Genomic DNA, 9,721 nt, shown 5'->3' on the forward strand with positions numbered 1-9,721 from the left:
CAGTCTGACTCACTCTGTCTGTCCCTGTTTCTCCGTTTGTCTCAGTCTCTCAATCTGTCTCTTTCTCACGGTGCCCACGTCTGTTCCAATGGGATTCTCTCAGATTCTTTGTCTGACTGGCTCTCTCTTTCCCATCATTTCGGTCTGTCCATTTCTTTGCCTGTCTCTGTTAGTCCCTGCCTCTAACCTGAGAAGTATTTCCATCATTTTCTGTTTTAGTCTCTATCTCTTTCTCTCTATCTGTCTCTCTCCTTGTCACTGTCTTTATCATTGTCTTTCTCTCACTCTTTCCCTTTCACTCTTAATAGATCAAACACACAAATCTCTGTCTCTGTATGTGTTTGAGTCTTTTTCTCACCCAATCTGCCTCTCCTTCTCAGTCTCACACTTTCTGTCTCTCGTTGTCTCTATCTCGGTGTCTGTCTCTCCCTGTTTGTCGGTTTGTATCTGTCTCTCAATGTGTCTGTCGACTTCTCATGGTGTCCAGTTCTGTTCACAGCTCGATTCCTGCTCCGACAGAGCAGCTATCCGTCAGTTCCTCGTTAGTATAGTGGTAAGTATCCCCGCCTGTCACGCGGGAGACCGGGGTTCAATTCCCCGACGGGGAGGCAGATGTTTCAAAATGTTGATTTTTACTTCTGTTTCTTGGTAGATACATATTAAAAATTCCAGAGCGAAATCGAACTGTGAAAATACATGTGGAGGAGTTTGCCTCTTCCAGATTTTTTGCAAACGGAGACTTTTTCAGGATTCTTTGGCCGTCTGCTGCACAGAGATGGATGACTGAGTTTTTTCTGAGTAACGTTTAAAAAGCCAGCGACACAGTAGTCGTGGCCGAGTGGTTAAGGCGATGGACTAGAAATCCATTGGGATTTTCCCGCGTAGGTTCGAATCCTGTCGACTACGATTCTCAGCATTTTTCATTCCATTTCACAATTTAACCAGTTCGCTACCAAACTGATCATGTGATAATTGGAATAACGTCCCACACCTTTCAACACTGACATTTGTTCTCAATTTTATTAATCTGCAATATTCACGATACATCCGATTAAAAAATCGCAACAATCAGTCATAGTTGCGACAGTGATTCAGCCTGTCTATCCCTCGAGATGTCTAAGGCAGCTGTGCATGCCCGTTGGTGCGTGTAAATTTTTGGTTATCTGTGTCTCTGTGTCTGTCTATCTCTATTTTTGTCTCTGTGTATGTGCAACTGTCTGTGGAAATCATCACCATGAATTTGGTATGTCCTGGAACTTATAAAAAAGACTTGGGGAAAATAATACGGTTGTGAACTTTTGTATCGGCTTTGGTTCAGTGGCAGCATTCTCGACTGAATCAGGAGTTTGTGTCTTCAAGTCGCACTCCTTGGACTTGAGCATATCATCTTGGCTAACACTCAAGTGCAGCACTTGGGGAATTTTGCAATGTTGAAGCTGTTGACTTTCGGATGAAATGTTAAATTGAAGCTCCGTCTGCACCCTCGGGTGGATATGAAAGGTCCCAGAGCATTACTCGAAACAGAGTAGGAGAGTTGCCCCCGTGTCAATATTCCTCAAAATGTTCGTAAATGCTCACTAAAAGACTATGTGCATGTGTTTGTATGTGGGGCTGGGGTTGAAGCCCAGTTTGTCACAGAGACAGAATCCAAGCTCTCACAGGGCCAGGATAACCGAGTGGTTATGTCGTTGGCCTTAAACTTCAAAGGGTTTTCCACCGTGGGTTCTTCCCCACTCCTGGTTTCTATTTATTTTAACACAAATTTCCTCCCATTCTGATCAGTGATGTCCGATTTTCATCGGTTGAATCAACAATTTTCTGTAACTATGTGTCACTCTGAACCGATAATGAAATGAAATTGTGAAATGTATCTGTGTCGCTCGGTCTCTGCCTCTCTCTCTCGCTACACAGAGCTGTGCATGTGTTTGTATGTCTGAGTCTTTGTCTCTCTCAGTCTGACTCACTCTGTCTGTCCCTGTTTCTCCGTTTGTCTCAGTCTCTCAATCTGTCTCTTTCTCACGGTGCCCACGTCTGTTCCAATGGGATTCTCTCAGATTCTTTGTCTGACTGGCTCTCTCTTTCCCATCATTTCGGTCTGTCCATTTCTTTGCCTGTCTCTGTTAGTCCCTGCCTCTAACCTGAGAAGTATTTCCATCATTTTCTGTTTTAGTCTCTATCTCTTTCTCTCTATCTGTCTCTCTCCTTGTCACTGTCTTTATCATTGTCTTTCTCTCACTCTTTCCCTTTCTCTCTTAATAGATCAAACACACAAATCTCTGTCTCTGTATGTGTTTGAGTCTTTTTCTCACCCAATCTGCCTCTCCTTCTCAGTCTCACACTTTCTGTCTCTCGTTGTCTCTATCTCGGTGTCTGTCTCTCCCTGTTTGTCGGTTTGTCTCTGTCTCTCAATGTGTCTGTCGACTTCTCATGGTGTCCAGTTCTGTTCACAGCTCGATTCCTGCTCCGACAGAGGAGCGATCCGTCAGTTCCTCGTTAGTATAGTGGTGAGTATCCCCGCCTGTCACGCGGGCGACCGGGGTTCAATTCCCCGACGGGGAGGCAGATGTTTCAAAATGTTGATTTTTACTTCTGTTTCTTGGTAGATACATATTAAAAATTCCAGAGCGAAATCGAACTGTGAAAATACATGTGGAGGAGTTTGCCTCTTCCAGATTTTTTGCAAACGGAGACTTTTTCAGGATTCTTTGGCCGTCTGCTGCACAGAGATGGATGACTGAGTTTTTTCTGAGTAACGTTTAAAAAGCCAGCGACACAGTAGTCGTGGCCGAGTGGTTAAGGCGATGGACTAGAAATCCATTGGGATTTTCCCGCGTAGGTTCGAATCCTGTCGACTACGATTCTCAGCATTTTTCATTCCATTTCACAATTTAACCAGTTCGCTACCAAACTGATCATGTGATAATTGGAATAACGTCCCACACCTTTCAACACTGACATTTGTTCTCAATTTTATTAATCTGCAATATTCACGATACATCCGATTAAAAAATCGCAACAATCAGTCATAGTTGCGACAGTGATTCAGCCTGTCTATCCCTCGAGATGTCTAAGGCAGCTGTGCATGCCCGTTGGTGCGTGTAAATTTTTGGTTATCTGTGTCTCTGTGTCTGTCTATCTCTATTTTTGTCTCTGTGTATGTGCAACTGTCTGTGGAAATCATCACCATGAATTTGGTATGTCCTGGAACTTATAAAAAAGACTTGGGGAAAATAATACGGTTGTGAACTTTTGTATCGGCTTTGGTTCAGTGGCAGCATTCTCGACTGAATCAGGAGTTTGTGTCTTCAAGTCGCACTCCTTGGACTTGAGCATATCATCTTGGCTAACACTCAAGTGCAGCACTTGGGGAATTTTGCAATGTTGAAGCTGTTGACTTTCGGATGAAATGTTAAATTGAAGCTCCGTCTGCACCCTCGGGTGGATATGAAAGGTCCCAGAGCATTACTCGAAACAGAGTAGGAGAGTTGCCCCCGTGTCAATATTCCTCAAAATGTTCGTAAATGCTCACTAAAAGACTATGTGCATGTGTTTGTATGTGGGGCTGGGGTTGAAGCCCAGTTTGTCACAGAGACAGAATCCAAGCTCTCACAGGGCCAGGATAACCGAGTGGTTATGTCGTTGGCCTTAAACTTCAAAGGGTTTTCCACCGTGGGTTCTTCCCCACTCCTGGTTTCTATTTATTTTAACACAAATTTCCTCCCATTCTGATCAGTGATGTCCGATTTTCATCGGTTGAATCAACAATTTTCTGTAACTATGTGTCACTCTGAACCGATAATGAAATGAAATTGTGAAATGTATCTGTGTCGCTCGGTCTCTGCCTCTCTCTCTCGCTACACAGAGCTGTGCATGTGTTTGTATGTCTGAGTCTTTGTCTCTCTCAGTCTGACTCACTCTGTCTGTCCCTGTTTCTCCGTTTGTCTCAGTCTCTCAATCTGTCTCTTTCTCACGGTGCCCACGTCTGTTCCAATGGGATTCTCTCAGATTCTTTGTCTGACTGGCTCTCTCTTTCCCATCATTTCGGTCTGTCCATTTCTTTGCCTGTCTCTGTTAGTCCCTGCCTCTAACCTGAGAAGTATTTCCATCATTTTCTGTTTTAGTCTCTATCTCTTTCTCTCTATCTGTCTCTCTCCTTGTCACTGTCTTTATCATTGTCTTTCTCTCACTCTTTCCCTTTCTCTCTTAATAGATCAAACACACAAATCTCTGTCTCTGTATGTGTTTGAGTCTTTTTCTCACCCAATCTGCCTCTCCTTCTCAGTCTCACACTTTCTGTCTCTCGTTGTCTCTATCTCGGTGTCTGTCTCTCCCTGTTTGTCGGTTTGTCTCTGTCTCTCAATGTGTCTGTCGACTTCTCATGGTGTCCAGTTCTGTTCACAGCTCGATTCCTGCTCCGACAGAGGAGCGATCCGTCAGTTCCTCGTTAGTATAGTGGTGAGTATCCCCGCCTGTCACGCGGGCGACCGGGGTTCAATTCCCCGACGGGGAGGCAGATGTTTCAAAATGTTGATTTTTACTTCTGTTTCTTGGTAGATACATATTAAAAATTCCAGAGCGAAATCGAACTGTGAAAATACATGTGGAGGAGTTTGCCTCTTCCAGATTTTTTGCAAACGGAGACTTTTTCAGGATTCTTTGGCCGTCTGCTGCACAGAGATGGATGACTGAGTTTTTTCTGAGTAACGTTTAAAAAGCCAGCGACACAGTAGCCGTGGCCGAGTGGTTAAGGCGATGGACTAGAAATCCATTGGGATTTTCCCGCGAAGGTTCGAATCCTGTCGACTACGATTCTCAGCATTTTTCATTCCATTTCACAATTTAACCAGTTCGCTACCAAACTGATCATGTGATAATTGGAATAACGTCCCACACCTTTCAACACTGACATTTGTTCTCAATTTTATTAATCTGCAATATTCACGATACATCCGATTAAAAAATCGCAACAATCAGTCATAGTTGCGACAGTGATTCAGCCTGTCTATCCCTCGAGATGTCTAAGGCAGCTGTGCATGGCCGTTGGTGCGTGTAAATTTTTGGTTATCTGTGTCTCTGTGTCTGTCTATCTCTATTTTTGTCTCTGTGTATGTGCAACTGTCTGTGGAAATCATCACCATGAATTTGGTATGTCCTGGAACTTATAAAAAAGACTTGGGGAAAATAATACGGTTGTGAACTTTTGTATCGGCTTTGGTTCAGTGGCAGCATTCTCGACTGAATCAGGAGTTTGTGTCTTCAAGTCGCACTCCTTGGACTTGAGCATATCATCTTGGCTAACACTCAAGTGCAGCACTTGGGGAATTTTGCAATGTTGAAGCTGTTGACTTTCGGATGAAATGTTAAATTGAAGCTCCGTCTGCACCCTCGGGTGGATATGAAAGGTCCCAGAGCATTACTCGAAACAGAGTAGGAGAGTTGCCCCCGTGTCAATATTCCTCAAAATGTTCGTAAATGCTCACTAAAAGACTATGTGCATGTGTTTGTATGTGGGGTTGGTGTTGAAGCCCAGTTTGTCACAGAGACAGAATCCAAGCTCTCACAGGGCCAGGATAACCGAGTGGTTATGTCGTTGGCCTTAAACTTCAAAGGGTTTTCCACCGTGGGTTCTTCCCCACTCCTGGTTTCTATTTATTTTAACACAGATTTCCTCCCATTCTGATCAGTGATGTCCGATTTTCATCGGTTGAATCAACAATTTTCTGTAACTATGTGTCACTCTGAACCGATAATGAAATGAAATTGTGAAATGTATCTGTGTCGCTCGGTCTCTGCCTCTCTCTCTCTCTACACAGAGCTGTGTATGTGTTTGTATGTCTGAGTCTTTGTCTCTCTCAGTCTGACTCACTCTGTCTGTCCCTGTTTCTCCGTTTGTCTCAGTCTCTCAATCTGTCTCTTTCTCACGGTGCCCACGTCTGTTCCAATGGGATTCTCTCAGATTCTTTGTCTGACTGGCTCTCTCTTTCCCATCATTTCGGTCTGTCCATTTCTTTGCCTGTCTCTGTTAGTCCCTGCCTCTAACCTGAGAAGTATTTCCATCATTTTCTGTTTTAGTCTCTATCTCTTTCTCTCTATCTGTCTCTCTCCTTGTCACTGTCTTTATCATTGTCTTTCTCTCACTCTTTCCCTTTCACTCTTAATAGATCAAACACACAAATCTCTGTCTCTGTATGTGTTTGAGTCTTTTTCTCACCCAATCTGCCTCTCCTTCTCAGTCTCACACTTTCTGTCTCTCGTTGTCTCTATCTCGGTGTCTGTCTCTCCCTGTTTGTCGGTTTGTCTCTGTCTCTCAATGTGTCTGTCGACTTCTCATGGTGTCCAGTTCTGTTCACAGCTCGATTCCTGCTCCGACAGAGCAGCTATCCGTCAGTTCCTCGTTAGTATAGTGGTAAGTATCCTCGCCTGTCACGCGGGAGACCGGGGATCAATTCCCCGACGGGGAGGCAGATGTTTCAAAATGTTGATTTTTACTTCTGTTTCTTGGTAGATACATATTAAAAATTCCAGAGCGAAATCGAACTGTGAAAATACATGTGGAGGAGTTTGCCTCTTCCAGATTTTTTGCAAACGGAGACTTTTTCAGGATTCTTTGGCCGTCTGCTGCACAGAGATGGATGACTGAGTTTTTTCTGAGTAACGTTTAAAAAGCCAGCGACACAGTAGCCGTGGCCGAGTGGTTAAGGCGATGGACTAGAAATCCATTGGGATTTTCCCGCGTAGGTTCGAATCCTGTCGACTACGATTCTCAGCATTTTTCATTCCATTTCACAATTTAACCAGTTCGCTACCAAACTGATCATGTGATAATTGGAATAACGTCCCACACCTTTCAACACTGACATTTGTTCTCAATTTTATTAATCTGCAATATTCACGATACATCCGATTAAAAAATCGCAACAATCAGTCATAGTTGCGACAGTGATTCAGCCTGTCTATCCCTCGAGATGTCTAAGGCAGCTGTGCATGGCCGTTGGTGCGTGTAGATTTTTGGTTATCTGTGTCTCTGTGTCTGTCTATCTCTATTTTTGTCTCTGTGTATGTGCAACTGTCTGTGGAAATCATCACCATGAATTTGGTATGTCCTGGAACTTATAAAAAAGACTTGGGGAAAATAATACGGTTGTGAACTTTTGTATCGGCTTTGGTTCAGTGGCATCATTCTCGACTGAATCAGGAGTTTGTGTCTTCAAGTCGCACTCCTTGGACTTGAGCATATCATCTTGGCTAACACTCAAGTGCAGCACTTGGGGAATTTTGCAATGTTGAAGCTGTTGACTTTCGGATGAAATGTTAAATTGAAGCTCCGTCTGCACCCTCGGGTGGATATGAAGGTCCCAGAGCATTACTCGAAACAGAGTAGGAGAGTTGCCCCCGTGTCAATATTCCTCAAAATGTTCGTAAATGCTCACTAAAAGACTATGTGCATGTGTTTGTATGTGGGGTTGGTGTTGAAGCCCAGTTTGTCACAGAGACAGAATCCAAGCTCTCACAGGGCCAGGATAACCGAGTGGTTATGTCGTTGGCCTTAAACTTCAAAGGGTTTTCCACCGTGGGTTCTTCCCCACTCCTGGTTTCTATTTATTTTAACACAGATTTCCTCCCATTCTGATCAGTGATGTCCGATTTTCATCGGTTGAATCAACAATTTTCTGTAACTATGTGTCACTCTGAACCGATAATGAAATGAAATTGTGAAATGTATCTGTGTCGCTCGGTCTCTGCCTCTCTCTCTCTCTACACAGAGCTGTGTATGTGTTTGTATGTCTGAGTCTTTGTCTCTCTCAGTCTGACTCACTCTGTCTGTCCCTGTTTCTCCGTTTGTCTCAGTCTCTCAATCTGTCTCTTTCTCACGGTGCCCACGTCTGTTCCAATGGGATTCTCTCAGATTCTTTGTCTGACTGGCTCTCTCTTTCCCATCATTTCGGTCTGTCCATTTCTTTGCCTGTCTCTGTTAGTCCCTGCCTCTAACCTGAGAAGTGTTTCCATCATTTTCTGTTTTAGTCTCTGTCTCTTTCTCTCTCTCTGTCTCTCTCCTTGTCACTGTCTTTATCATTGTCTTTCTCTCACTCTTTCCCTTTCTCTCTTAATAGATCAAACACACAAATCTCTGTCTCTGTATGTGTTTGAGTCTTTTTCTCACCCAATCTGCCTCTCCTTCTCAGTCTCACACTTTCTGTCTCTCGTTGTCTCTATCTCGGTGTCTGTCTCTCCCTGTTTGTCGGTTTGTATCTGTCTCTCAATGTGTCTGTCGACTTCTCATGGTGTCCAGTTCTGTTCACAGCTCGATTCCTGCTCCGACAGAGCAGCTATCCGTCAGTTCCTCGTTAGTATAGTGGTAAGTATCCCCACCTGTCACGCGGGAGACCGGGGTTCAATTCCCCGACGGGGAGGCAGATGTTTCAAAATGTTGATTTTTACTTCTGTTTCTTGGTAGATACATATTAAAAATTCCAGAGCGAAATCGAACTGTGAAAATACATGTGGAGGAGTTTGCCTCTTCCAGATTTTTTGCAAACGGAGACTTTTTCAGGATTCTTTGGCCGTCTGCTGCACAGAGATGGATGACTGAGTTTTTTCTGAGTAACGTTTAAAAAGCCAGCGACACAGTAGTCGTGGCCGAGTGGTTAAGGCGATGGACTAGAAATCCATTGGGATTTTCCCGCGTAGCTTCGAATCCTGTCGACTACGGTTCTCAGCATTTTTCATTCCATTTCACAATTTAACCAGTTCGCTACCAAACTGATCATGTGATAATTGGAATAACGTCCCACACCTTTCAACACTGACATTTGTTCTCAATTTTATTAATCTGCAATATTCACGATACATCCGATTAAAAAATCGCAACAATCAGTCATAGTTGCGACAGTGATTCAGCCTGTCTATCCCTCGAGATGTCTAAGGCAGCTGTGCATGCCCGTTGGTGCGTGTAAATTTTTGGTTATCTGTGTCTCTGTGTCTGTCTATCTCTATTTTTGTCTCTGTGTATGTGCAACTGTCTGTGGAAATCATCACCATGAATTTGGTATGTCCTGGAACTTATAAAAAAGACTTGGGGAAAATAATACGGTTGTGAACTTTTGTATCGGCTTTGTTTCAGTGGCAGCATTCTCGACTGAATCAGGAGTTTGTGTCTTCAAGTCGCATTCCTTGGACTTGAGCATATCATCTTGGCTAACACTCAAGTGCTGCACTTGGGGAATTTTGCAATGTTGAAGCTGTTGACTTTCGGATGAAATGTTAAATTGAAGCTCCGTCTGCACCCTCGGGTGGATATGAAGGTCCCAGAGCATTACTCGAAACAGAGTAGGAGAGTTGCCCCCGTGTCAATATTCCTCAAAATGTTCGTAAATGCTCACTAAAAGACTATGTGCATGTGCTTGTATGTGGGGTTGGTGTTGAAGCCCAGTTTGTCACAGAGACAGAATCCAAGCTCTCACAGGGCCAGGATAACCGAGTGGTTATGTCGTTGGCCTTAAACTTCAAAGGGTTTTCCACCGTGGGTTCTTCCCCACTCCTGGTTTCTATTTATTTTAACACAGATTTCCTCCCATTCTGATCAGTGATGTCCGATTTTCATCGGTTGAATCAACAATTTTCTGTAATTATGTGTCACTCTGAACCGATAATGAAATGAAATTGTGAAATCTATCTGTGTCGCTCGGTCTCTGCCTCTCTCTCTCTCTACACAGAGCTGTGT

The 9,721-nt window shown here is 43.7% G+C and overlaps 7 non-coding genes across 7 annotated transcripts; all 7 read left to right on the forward strand.

Moving 5' to 3' along the window:
• Positions 1-536: 536 nt before the first annotated feature.
• trnad-guc (transfer RNA aspartic acid (anticodon GUC)) lies at positions 537-608 on the forward strand. Its single transcript has one exon. It is a non-coding gene; the product is annotated as a tRNA-Asp (tRNA).
• A 216-nt stretch (positions 609-824) lies between these two features.
• trnas-aga (transfer RNA serine (anticodon AGA)) lies at positions 825-906 on the forward strand. Its single transcript has one exon. It is a non-coding gene; the product is annotated as a tRNA-Ser (tRNA).
• A 1,581-nt stretch (positions 907-2,487) lies between these two features.
• Positions 2,488-2,559, forward strand: trnad-guc (transfer RNA aspartic acid (anticodon GUC)). The gene has a single exon. It is a non-coding gene; the product is annotated as a tRNA-Asp (tRNA).
• A 216-nt stretch (positions 2,560-2,775) lies between these two features.
• Positions 2,776-2,857, forward strand: trnas-aga (transfer RNA serine (anticodon AGA)). Its single transcript has one exon. It is a non-coding gene; the product is annotated as a tRNA-Ser (tRNA).
• A 1,581-nt stretch (positions 2,858-4,438) lies between these two features.
• On the forward strand, positions 4,439-4,510 carry trnad-guc (transfer RNA aspartic acid (anticodon GUC)). The gene has a single exon. It is a non-coding gene; the product is annotated as a tRNA-Asp (tRNA).
• Positions 4,511-6,389: 1,879 nt separating this feature from the next.
• trnad-guc (transfer RNA aspartic acid (anticodon GUC)) lies at positions 6,390-6,461 on the forward strand. Its single transcript has one exon. It is a non-coding gene; the product is annotated as a tRNA-Asp (tRNA).
• Positions 6,462-8,339: 1,878 nt separating this feature from the next.
• Positions 8,340-8,411, forward strand: trnad-guc (transfer RNA aspartic acid (anticodon GUC)). Its single transcript has one exon. It is a non-coding gene; the product is annotated as a tRNA-Asp (tRNA).
• Positions 8,412-9,721: the final 1,310 nt, after the last annotated feature.

This window comes from Pristiophorus japonicus, unplaced genomic scaffold (genome assembly GCF_044704955.1).
Source record: "Pristiophorus japonicus isolate sPriJap1 unplaced genomic scaffold, sPriJap1.hap1 HAP1_SCAFFOLD_334, whole genome shotgun sequence".
Taxonomy (NCBI): domain Eukaryota; kingdom Metazoa; phylum Chordata; class Chondrichthyes; family Pristiophoridae; genus Pristiophorus; species Pristiophorus japonicus.